The sequence below is a fragment of the Rhipicephalus sanguineus genome, chromosome 3, assembly GCF_013339695.2.
Source record: "Rhipicephalus sanguineus isolate Rsan-2018 chromosome 3, BIME_Rsan_1.4, whole genome shotgun sequence".
NCBI lineage: Eukaryota > Metazoa > Arthropoda > Arachnida > Ixodida > Ixodidae > Rhipicephalus > Rhipicephalus sanguineus.
In genome coordinates, this window is record NC_051178.1 from 203,356,696 (window position 1) to 203,368,604 (window position 11,909).

At 45.0% G+C, this 11,909-nt stretch overlaps 1 protein-coding gene and 1 long non-coding RNA gene across 6 annotated transcripts in view; one reads left to right on the forward strand and one right to left on the reverse strand.

The window, feature by feature from the left end:
• LOC125757743 (uncharacterized) overlaps positions 1-8,318 on the reverse strand; it is a 107,447-nt gene extending 99,129 nt beyond the window's left edge. The window contains exon 1 of the long non-coding RNA XR_007415512.1: positions 8,113-8,318. This is a non-coding gene — a long non-coding RNA (uncharacterized LOC125757743). The remainder of the gene's footprint in view (positions 1-8,112) is intronic.
• The window catches only part of LOC119388127 (uncharacterized), a 300,453-nt gene extending 289,448 nt beyond the window's left edge, over positions 1-11,005 (forward strand). For 4 of the 5 annotated variants that reach the window (XR_007415510.1, XR_007415508.1, XR_007415509.1 and 1 more), the window contains exons 5-6: positions 7,537-8,314; positions 10,044-11,005. The gene's annotated coding sequence lies outside the window, so the exon portion shown is untranslated. The remainder of the gene's footprint in view (positions 1-7,536; positions 8,315-10,043) is intronic. The other variant, XR_007415511.1, reaches the window with a different exon arrangement.
• Positions 11,006-11,909: the final 904 nt, after the last annotated feature.

An 11,909-nucleotide genomic window follows, 5' to 3' on the forward strand; every position in this document is an offset into this window, starting at 1 on the left:
ATTGAAGTACTGACATTAACGAGCGCCGGTAGAGAGCGATTTGGCGACGACGCAGTTAGAGCGCCTCCATGCCAGCGAGAAGCGCTGGCCGCGCTAGCATCGAGGAGTCGCCCTAGGCGCAGTCGCGTTCTTTGCCTTTCGCTTCGTGTTACGCGCGATGCCTCGTTGTCGGAGTAGTGCAGCTTCCACATGCTGCCAACGGTGTTCTCCGTCGCCTACTGCTTCGAGTGTGATTGCACCGACTAATAAAACTACTGCAATAAGCGCCGCAGAAAGGCAACGTTGTCGACGTGCGAATGTCGTCCCTTCGTGGAGCGAGACAAGAGGCCAGCGGGACGGGGGAATGCCTTCGCACGTTCGCGGCTCAAGCTACGAATCTCTGTATCTCGTGTTGCTGAATCGCAGTGCGGTAGTGTATGCATGAGCACAGGCGTAGGTTACCCTATTACTCGGGAGCACCACATCGCACCGTGCCTCTCCTCAATTAAATGCGCTTTGAAGAAGTGCATATCGAGTACCAGTGTTTTATTATGCGCTTGTTGATGCCATCTTTGTGCGGGATTCGCGATATGCTGTGTCCAGGTATATGTTAGTAACTTCAGCTACCACAACGGTTATATCATGATCATGGGCGTTAGTCGTCGCGATGGAGATGTGCCACTAGGCGTCAACGTGGCTGCATCCACGTCAAACGGTGCTATAGCTGACAAACACCTATAAGACACTGTACAAGCTTTCGTAGATCAATGCACAATAAACTACTTCTGTGTAGACATGTTTCACTTTCGTGTTGTACCGATTCCTATGATGAAGAGATGCTTTTTTTCTACCTTTCTCTTTCTGCCTTTCTTTCTTCTATTTTCTTTCTATCGTTTTTTTTTCTATCTGTTCCTTTCTCTTCCGTTTATCTGTTCTATACCTCTATTTTGTTTTCTTCAGAAGGCACAAGCATTGAAGAAACGCCTACATTGCACATCTGTCGTGTCAACTTCAGTGGGTGTGCTGGCCACATGACTTATTATCCGCTAAATTACTAGACGATTAAAAAAACTGCAGTGGCTTAGCTCGGCTATGCCAGGATATACGTAGCGTTAGCAAAGGTTCAGCTGATTATTCTGAGCTTTCCTGATTGTCCAGGATTTGCTTGATTGTCATGCTTACTGCTGCTCCAACGACACACATTCGGCCACATCGTTCAGAACCGGTAGACCTGGCGGCATGGCCGGGTAACGATACCCATTGGTAACGCTAAAGAGCGGAATGTTCTGCTTAACGAGAAAGTTCTGGCACGTTGTACAAACGCGCGCCACGGTTTCACCCCACTCAGGCGCCGCCACTAAACTCAACGATTCACGCATGGCACTACTTAGAGGCGTCAAGTCTTTCATGTGCCATAGTCTTTCACACACGTCGCAGACGTATCCAAACGGATTGTTTACGAAGTCCGTCTCGAAGGCCCGAGTCGCACTGGCGCTTTCGCTAAGTTTCGCAGTATAGGCAGTCGATCGGCGAGCCTTGACGTCATCGACGGCGTCTTGTTGTTGCTGCTGCAGAGGTGGTCGGGCACGTCGCTCAGCATCCTGGCGACGCCGCTTTGCTAGACGTTCCTCCCTTTCCTCCAGTGTCTCCGCAGCACGTTTAGCCTACCTTTGTTCATTCTTCGTACGTTCAACCGCTAATTGCCAGGCAACTACTTCGGGATCCGATGAGATAAGCTTCACAGCTCTTCTGCGCCGTCGAGCAGCATTTGCGCTCTCCTTCTCCATGGCGTTACCCACCTGCAAACGCCAGTCAGAGGCGCTATCAAGCGGCCCCAGCGCAGTTTCAGACGGCGACTGCACAGCGAAGGTGAATAGCTGCGCGCGCGCCGGCGCCACTGTGTCTACGACGTCACTCCTCTCGAATGCGGCGCAGACCAGCAGCGGCGAGCCGCGCGACGCGGTTTCGGAGAGCGCGTGAGATGCCAGATTCGGTGACCCAGCTGTGTGACGTCACTGATTCTCGCGCATGCGCACCACGGCTCATGACGCTCCACGCGAAATCGGCTCCGGCTAGGCAAGTGTAGCTAACGCTACAAAAGTACTATACATATCCTCATTTATCGAATGTACGTCGCCAAGAGCAAACTGTCTTTATTTATAGTCAATCCTCAGATCTAGAGGATGAAGAGCGCGTGCGCAGGCCGAGTCTGTGCCATTTTCCTAAGCTACCCGATTCTTGTCCAATCCCCCGGGGTGGGTGTGAGCCAAAATTTTAGGATCTACATCTACATCTACATCTTTGCCATAGCTGCCTTAACGAGCTAGGCGCAGATTTCTGCGAACGCTACGCGGCGCAACGGAAAGCTTAAACAGCTCTGCTGCTAACAAACGAGAAAATATGCAAAAGAGAGGGATGACGTGCCAAGTAAAACATTCAAAGAACATCACTTCCTTGTCATACGTACAGTGTTAATAAAACTACAAAGTATTGTTTGTAACAGCGGAGTGGTTTAAGGTGGGCGTAGTCTATCCAACGCGAACAAAACATTTCGGGTGCGTATGCGCCACAGGAATTGGGCAAGCTCCACTACCGAGTACAGCAGGCAGGTGCGAGCGTTAAAGGAAAACGAACACGCGAAAGAGAGAGAGAGAGAAAAAGAAATATAGAAAATAGAGAGAAATAAAGGGAATGAAAACATAAAAAAGCCAGAAAGATGAAGCGAGAGAAAGAGATAGAAAGAAAAAGGAAGTGATAAATAGAGAGAGAGAGAGAGAGACAGAAATAGAAAGGAACACATACAAAAAAGTAATGCAAGAAACAGAGAGAAAGAAAAAGAAAGAGAGAAAGAAAGAGCAAAATAAAGAGAAACAAAGAAGGCCGCCCAGCTCCCCTCTTCCTTCAGACTTGGCGCGACTAGGGCGAAGCTGGCATAATTGTTTCTTGAGGTTTAATTACTAGGCCCTTTTTTTAACTGTAGAAGAAATCAAGAAATTTTTGTCGAATAGCGCTTGTAGAACAAGGATAAACTACAAGACTGCCGCATTAGACACGGCTCGAAGCGCGAGTTCTATTCGGCTCTGGGCTGGCTTTGGCATGTGCAGTTATTTCTCGAAAAACCTGTTTTACTTCAACACCTGCTTCCTTGACTCATCAGTATGCTATCAAGCGCACCTCATTGTTCATGCGAAGTCATTAAACAAACTGGAAGATAACGTATTAACCACTACTTCCCGAGTTTATCTTTCTTCTCTCAGTAACAGCCAAAAACGAGTCGCCCTGCCTCGGGCGCAGTAGATAACGGAGCAAAGCTAGCAAAATTTATAACGAGATTGAAGCCCAGCTGTTGCATGGAACTACCACATGAAATTCTCAAAACAGTTCATCTTCAGATTGTTCATAAATATGTCTGGAGTTCCCAATTATGCCTAGGAAAGTAGACGTCTTTCCAACGTACAAGGCTTATCTTGCCTCTCACGGCAGCTTTTATTTTCATGTTGGCTAAGACGTGTAAACCGTCTCATTAGCTCTCATATTTATTGTTCCTAAATCCCAAAGCATGCTTGATGTAGTAGTTTCATATGGTCTTGCACTTTCTAGGTATCAGCGTTTTAAATATGCTGTTTAATCTAGCTGAACAAATAGGAAGAAGAAATATAATAGAAGCAAGCGCCGCTGAAATGTCGCTGCTTCTTTTGCCGGTGGTCCGATGTAATGTTTAAAATTACCGTGTCTCGCCTTTCCCCCTTACATCGGCAGGTTTTCACAAATTTGCGGCCTTCTCAACTGATGCAGTCTAATTAGACTATCGACTACGAATACATGAACTCTCCAACAACCACTCTGCAAAGCTGCTGCATATATTCAGGTTCAGTCGACTGTTCAAAGTGTGCCGTGCAAGCTGGGAAAGGAAAATTAACAACCACCCGTTTGTCGCACGAAGCCACAAGGAAATGCATACTGGTCTCTCAGAAAGAACTGGTCTCTCAGAAAGAAAGCTTCCTAGCTGCCCGAAAGGTCCTCCTGGTCCGGGGATCAAACCGGGGACGAACGCATTTCCGGAGTGGTCACTCTATCACTTGAGCTAACCAATCAATTTCCATTTCTCAACCCTTCCGCCACCTTGCGGGATTCCGCAGAATCTAGTTGCAGTGTTCCGCATAAGCGTTGAAGGGCAATACCTCAAGCTAAACAATCGACCCCTAAAGATCTCAATGACTAACTGTGGTGTTAGGTATTTTCGTGTTCTCTCCTTTTTTTTTTTTATCACTCGGCCCGCTTGCCTCTGTGTAGGTTAGCAGACCGGACGTGCTTCTGCTTGACCTCTTTGCCTTTCCTTTGCCTCTTTTGTCTCTTATCTCCTTCCGGCTATTCCGGACATGACTATTTCCGCGTTTGCGAACGCAAGGCCGGCACCTGTTACCGAGATGCATTCGGTGCAGCCGGCGACGGAGGTTGCAGTCTACCGCAACCTCGTTCCGCTCGTTGGCAGCGAGAACTTGTCAGTTATAAAACACTTCCATGTCTCTCACCTTCTCTCTCTATCTCTCTCTCTCTCGCAGTTCTAGGACTGGCAGAGTCGCATAGAGTGCGCGTTATTGCTTTTCCCCGTCGCGCATTTCCGCAATGCCCTATACGGCTTGGTTGCGTGCCCTACACGGGCGTCAGTTCTCCCACTCCCCGAGCGTCGGCATTGAATTGCTGATATTTCGCGAATCTAAATGGCCCTTAGTGATGGCAAGGGGGAAAGACACAAGGGCGCGATGAAATAAAAGAGAACGATGCCTCGCGCGTGTAGTGGCGCATTGCACGGGCGTCAGTGGCGATATGCTGTTCCATACACACCCTCACTTTCTTCGTTCCTCGTCAGTCTCCGGCTCCGTGAGGCGTTATGGAATGTGCTGCCACTCGTTCCACTGCATGGACCCCAATATCGACCGCCCTGGGTTCACTTTCTTTTTCGTCTTTTCTGTTGTTTTTTTTTTGTACGCGTCGTGGAAGGCCGCTTCCCTGGCAGCGCGGCTTTTTATTAAATTTTACGTCCTAGTACTGACTTTGCATTTTGTCCTTTTATTTTTGTCATGTTTTTTCCTGTTATCATATGGAATACGGCGAGGATAGTTTTTTTTTTCTCTTCTAGCCTCCGCCTTCGCCCCCCTCTTTTCCGTAAGTGAAAACAGAATGCCGGAGAAAGGCGTGCTATGCCGATGGCGAGTGCACGTGCGAAGCAGAACGGGGCGTGGAAGGGACTGATGCAAATCCAATCGCCTGCAGGATTTATTCCTTTATTATACTTGTCGTTTTGATGTGTAAGTTCATCTGCTGCAGCTTGAGTGCGCTCCCGCGTAACGCAGCCGGGAAAGACGATGGCTGAGCTACTTTCGCGTGGAAGTAGATTTAATCGTGCTTCCCAAAGCGGTTCTCGCAAATGTTTTCTCGCCGACTCCCATAGCGCAGTTTATTGGCGCTTATAGTTTCGAGTGGCGGTGTTTTTGAGCCGCATTATTTCTCGTTCAGACGGCAGATATTCAAGCTTTCTTGTTCTTAAACGCAGCTCCGACGGCAAACAAGAACGCCGAGTTGCACCACACCGGCATTAGCTTTCGCTGCTGTTGATGTTCCCACAAGAAATGCGCATTTGTTTTTGTTAGTTTGTTTTTTCTTCTAGAGATTTAGTTCCTGTATTTTCTAACTTACCTTGCCTGAACTTGGGATTTAGCGAATATGTTAATATTTATTATAACGTACATTATCTGATCATCCAAGAAACTTTTAACGCACATGACATAAAAAAAACACTGCTGTGCATATAGGTTTTTCAGCGAACTCTCTATTGCCCACTCCTATCAATATACAGTCTACAAGGTAATCTACAAACTTTTTATAACTTGCCTTCATAAATGTCGTCTACACGGCCGGCAGCCCCCTTAGGAGGCTGATTAATAGTACAAAAAGTAAATAAATATGGCTACGAAGAAATACTTTCTTATGCAGCATGCCAGCTGATCGCGATGTTTATTTATTTATTTATTTATTTAGTTATTTATTTATTTATTTATTTATTTATTTAATAGTACCATCCAGACAATATTGGTGAAGGAAATGAAGATTTGATTTGACTTTTCATTAATACTTATACGCTTGGTACTGTATAAAATGAGTACAGGAAGGATTTCGGGAGAAGTATGCTAATTCAAGGGGTACATTATGATTAATGCGCAAAGAAAGATAACGCGATGGTGAAAATAAATGGAATAATACATTAAAGATTCTGAGAAATATTGAAATCGGTTCAGTGAATTATAGAAAGCCTGCAGTGTTTGAGGAAGATTGTAATTATTGGAACCTGAAGGGCGCTTTTCATAGACGTGGCGCTCTTTGCGTAGTAATAGTTATCAAATATGAATCTGGTGGGCGTAATTCTGAGGCACTTCAACAGTAGTAAGTACTAAGAAGCGTACTATAAAACAGGTTCATTCTACAGGCTTCGTACTCCATTTAAGTTTTCACAATATTTTTATGAAGTAGTAATTTATTATGTTATGTGGAGAATACAAATGGCTAGTGTGTTGTGTAAGCTCACAGCCGCCAATTCGAAGGTGTCCTCATGTATTAAACCGATTTTGCCTCTCCTAATGGTCGATTCTACAAGCATCGCCGAACTTCTCACACACGTTGAGGACGAAGTTTTCTTTGCGAGCTCTCCTGGATTTAACTGGCCGTAGATTCTTGACACTTCGGCTGTCCTGCCAAATAGCTCACTGAGAGGACAGCACTCATATGAAGAACCAGTTATTACACGTAGTCATTCTCAGTGCCCCTTTGATGACGCTGTGAAAAACTGTGTTCTATAAGCAATTACGCACTAAAATAAAACAGAATGTGCTCACTGCAACAAATATGCGCACTTACATAAATAAAGTCGTGCTTTTTACACGGAGCTTATTTACAGGGGTTTAGAGCATCTGTCCAGTCACTGTCTTGGCGAGTAACATGTTTCGATCCTGGAAACAGTGAAGCAGTAAAGTGCGCCCATCGCAGAGATGGTGTCACGAAAACTGGGTGGATCCCTGAGGCAGTAAATTCTGCACCGGCTTTCGTTTCGTAGGTTAGGATAAGGTGCGGCGGGCTCTTTGTGTCCTGCCATCTTGTTGGCAACCATGGTGCAGAAGATCCTGCAGAAGACGAACAGTTTCGGAGCCCTTAATTACCCACTTTAAGGCAGCTCCGAGAGAGAGAGAGAGAGAGCTCTTTATTGAAATGCAGAGAATTTAGCCGGCGTGTGTAAATTCGCTGACTTGCTACTCTGCGTGGGCCGTTTTGTGTAGACTGCAATACGTTCATTAGTTGCGTGTAATCTATGTGTGTGCGCGCGGCTGTTTGTGCTCTTATGTGATTATCAGTGTATATATCATAACCATCACCCAGCACCAAGCGTAGCATGTCAGGTGAAAAGCCAGGCTAACATCTCCAGCATTTCATAAAAGCATCTCTCTCTCTCTCTCTGGATCTCTATATCGTTTCACATTATTGCCTTTTTTTGCTTCTTCATCGCAGGTGAGAAGCCAGCGGCAATGCAGCATGACGGGAAGCCTCTTTCGTCCTCGAGCCCTCCGGAAGTAGCAACGGTGCTCACCGAGTTCGGTGTTCTCCTCGCCCTCTGTCTGGCGACTGCGTGTGCCAGGCTGAGGTAACAGAGTTCGGCCCTGCCTGAACACAAAGCGTCGAAGCTGCTGCGTCGACGGCGCGCTAAACAATCGTCCACAAAGGCTTGTTTTTGTGAAGCGAACACTGCGACCCTCTGAATCGAAATCCACGGAGAATAGACGGATGACTCCACGGAGGGAACTGCCTGACAGACGACATTGCAAACAAGCCGAAAGAAAGACTCACGAGATACACTCGTGCACATCGCTCATCGCCGATGCTATTTGTTTGTTTGTTTTTTTGTTCTTCAGCGCAGTTTCTCTCTGGTCAATTTTGTGTGTTTCTGTTTTCCGTTCCTTGACGGCTTTTCATTGGACCTTGCCGCGATTGTGCAAGTGACTCAAATGACTGTTCGTGATACTCGATGTATGTTCCATAGAAGTTCAGCTTGAGAACTGTATTAGTGTATAATAGAGAAAAAAAAACTACGTAGAAGAGACTAACCAACACAGACGACACGCGAAACATCACGACCTGAGGCGACAGTTGGGGAAATCGGCGAAGAAGGGACAGACGATGAAGAGAAGTCCAAGCTTGAAGCCTGCGGCAACTTCTGGACCTGAACAAAACACAGCATTCCAATACATCTCTGAGACCTACATTCAGCCACTACTTCAATGGTGTACTGGTGAGTATGCAGAATGACAGTCTACATAGCAGCGGAAGATACAGGGAAAATGCTTTCATGTGCCGCCTCGTGATACCTTGTGTTTTGAGAGATGAAAAATTTATTACATTTCTAAGAGACATCGATCTGCTTGAAAAGTGATGAGTAACCCATGTAGTGACACTGGAAGAGACGCTCAGACGGAGTGATCAACCAAGTTAAACCTCTGCAGTTACATGCCCATTTTAGGGGCGAAGCTCCTTAAAGCGGCACCCGTTCGTCCCCGTCGTAGTGCGTAACCAGTCTTAACGCTAGTACCAGATCTTGACCTCCAAGGTGGTGCCGGTGGGAGATTTCTCCTGTGCGTTGTTTAACAATAAAAAATTCGCAGCGTGCGCGTTAACTAAAAGCCGAATTCTTCTGTCTCTCATTCCCCATTAGCAGCCATTGGCATGTTCCAGTAGGAAACATTAGTAGAAGTAGAAGTGTAAGTGTTAGCTAAAAGCCGACTTCATCTGTCTCTCATTCCCATTAGCAGCCATTGTTTACCTCCAAGGTAGTGCCTGGTGAGATTTCTCCTGTGCGTGATTAAACAATAAAAATTTTGTTCTAAACGCCGTTGATTGATGAAATATACCAACGAAAGACGCCAGATGTTTTCTAAAAGCAAAACGAAAAGACGCCAGATGTTTCTAAAGCAAAACGAAAAGACACCAGCTGCTTAACGAAAGACTCCAGATGTTTTCTAAGGCAATGGTTTTCTAAACAATGAAAATTCACAGCGTACATGTAAAATTAATGTGAGCTGCAAGTCGTCATAACTCTCATCGAACCTTTAGTATAAACGCGCCCGATCTCACGTCGGTGATGATGTACTGGGCAGAATTCACGGAAGATTCACGGTTTACCGATGAACCTCCGCAGCTTCGCCCACTCATCATCATTCACTCCGTGGATATGCTGTGATTTTTTTTATTACATGATGTTTATGAGATGTTGGCGCTTTTGTATAGCACCGGCTACTCCTTTTCACGGATGATTGGTTATGCGAAAATCACAGCAAGGAAAAAAATGCTACATAAAAGAACGGCTAGGCAGAGTCAGCACTGCTACCAGCACGCTATCTAAAAATGTAAAAGGAAAGGACAGTTTCTGTGACAAACCCTGATAGGGAGCCTACGCAAACACATTTTACGAAGCGGGATCGTTTTTCATCACCTTCTTTTGAGTTTGACTGTGATTTTGGGAGCGCTCTGTGGAACAGACAATCACGTTGCGGTAGTTACATTCGATTGGTTTTGGTTCCTTGAGCGTAGAGGCGCGATTTCAGACTCACGCAGCTGTTGCTGCACACTTGCGTAGCGAAATCAAGCAATATGTAAGCAGTTTTAAACTATACCTGAATACTCCCACACCAACTGCCTCGGCAAGGCTTTAAAAAAAAAACTCTTCAGTGAGCCACCACGAAAGCAGGAACAACGTTTTATGCAGACACCCTGGCTGCATCAAACCACGCGTTCACTTAACCAGCCCATAATTATACGAACGGCCAGCGCCTAGGTACTCGATACAGACCAAACGCGTTTAGTCAAAAACGACATGACGTTAAGCAACTGCGCAAATACTTAACGCTTCCATTAGGTGCAGAATCTTAATGCCCTTCAATAAGCGAAGACACTCGCGTGATATCAGCGTTAGAAGTGTTGCTAATTACTGAATCTCACTTTTTGTTCTTTTTGTCTTTTTGCAGGTCCACTTGGTCACGTTCATCATGAAACCATCTTAAATGTACGAGCCCCATTTACTCCAAAGGGGCCATGCTGTTCTTTAAATCTCAGGTTTTTGCGATACGTGTGAGCATCGCAGCGTTGTAAACGTAGTTCAGGTGCAGCTTTTGTATATGCTGTTTAAGTGGCCACTGATCTGCACAGCAGCCAAGAATATTTTGCGCACAACATGGAAAGAAAAGAAAAGAAAAATGTCGTGCGCATGTATTGTTGGCAAAGACTGCGCGCAAAACGGTCTGATGTGTCTGCCACGTTGTTACGGGTTGTAATGATGTTTTAAAGCATTCTATCGCTCTGCATGTATCGTTAACCTAGGTATCTTTTACCGTTTTTGTTGAAGGTGTTTTTGCTTGCGAGCACTAAAAAGCAGAAGCATATAACAATGAAGTGTTCTGTGCGACGCTGCTTGCTTTAGGTGTTTGACGAAACCAAAGTTGTACATATTAAAGCGTATGCTTATTCTGCACATCGACAGACTTCATAACAGATGACTAAAAGAAACGGCAGTGTAAAAAGCGTAATACGAAACTTCAACGGCATGTAAATATCAAGGGTAAGCAATCGTTGTATCTTTATTGCAGCCAGACTGAGAAAGTTTCTTTGTGAAGAATTCTGGTCGATGTAACAAAATTAAAGCATGCAAAACCAAGTAAGTAATAAGTGCACGTGCTCAAGAGTATATTGTTCTTTCAAGTGAATACAAATTTGTTATTCAAAAAGATCCATGCAGAAATTTTAACGGATGTTTTATACATATAGCGTGAGAATAAAAAAAAACGTATGTGTGCTCAATATTATTGGAATTCGCTCTGCTGTTTTCGAATCGTTCGAGTACTCAATCATGTACGTGCGCCTACATTTCAACTAACACAGTAGAGTTGGTTATGTAAATTTTGTAAATAAATATCAAGTTGAAATTGTGGAATCGTGTCATCATCTCCTTGTGAGCGCCAATGAGCACATTGTGGGGATAAAAAGAAAAACATAGACTAGCGGGAACGAAGAACAACCCGTCTTCTTAATGCACGAACGTCTCAGTCTCGGATTACTGCGAAGAAATCACATGGCCCGTATAACTCTGCGCTGAACTGGCGTTTAATTGGACCGCATTTTCTCGACCCGCAAGCCCAGACTCCCCAAAAAAAAGCAACCACAATTTTTTTTCTTAGAGTGAACAATAACCATATGCATTTGGAATGAAATATATACGCATAAATAAGTATTTCCTGAAACATGACAATTTTCTCAGAACAGAACAGCGGTAGAAACATACGGAGTGCTTTTCAAAACTTTATGACACAGTCAAAAGACAGGCGATGAAACAACTCTCAACAGAGCAGACCCTGCTGAAGAGCGAGAGAGAGAAATGTAATGCGCGAAGGCAGGGAGGTTAACCAGAAAATAAATATCCGGTTTGCTGTCATGCACTGGGGATGGGGTAAGGTGAGATAGTAAAGTGAGGAAGATAAGAATGAGAGAGAGGGGAAATAAGTAGAAGCACACACGCAACTGACACTGAAAAGAATGTCCGCACTACCGCCATAGCCGACGCAACACTGATTTCAGGTTAAACTGGGAGCAAACATTAACGCTGTTTATACATATGCTGTTCGTACAATGCGGAGATGCTTTTATGGAATATCCCGCAGACCTAAATGAATGAAATTAGTTGTATTTCTGTGAGAAAGGTAAATTATAGCGACTGTAGTAAGCGTAATTTTGACTTACCGCCTGAATTTCTCATGTTAAAAAATATGAAGCTATAATTAAGAAAAGAAACATACGTGGAATTTCGTGTTTGCAATTTACAGCAAATGCATACGTCTCAG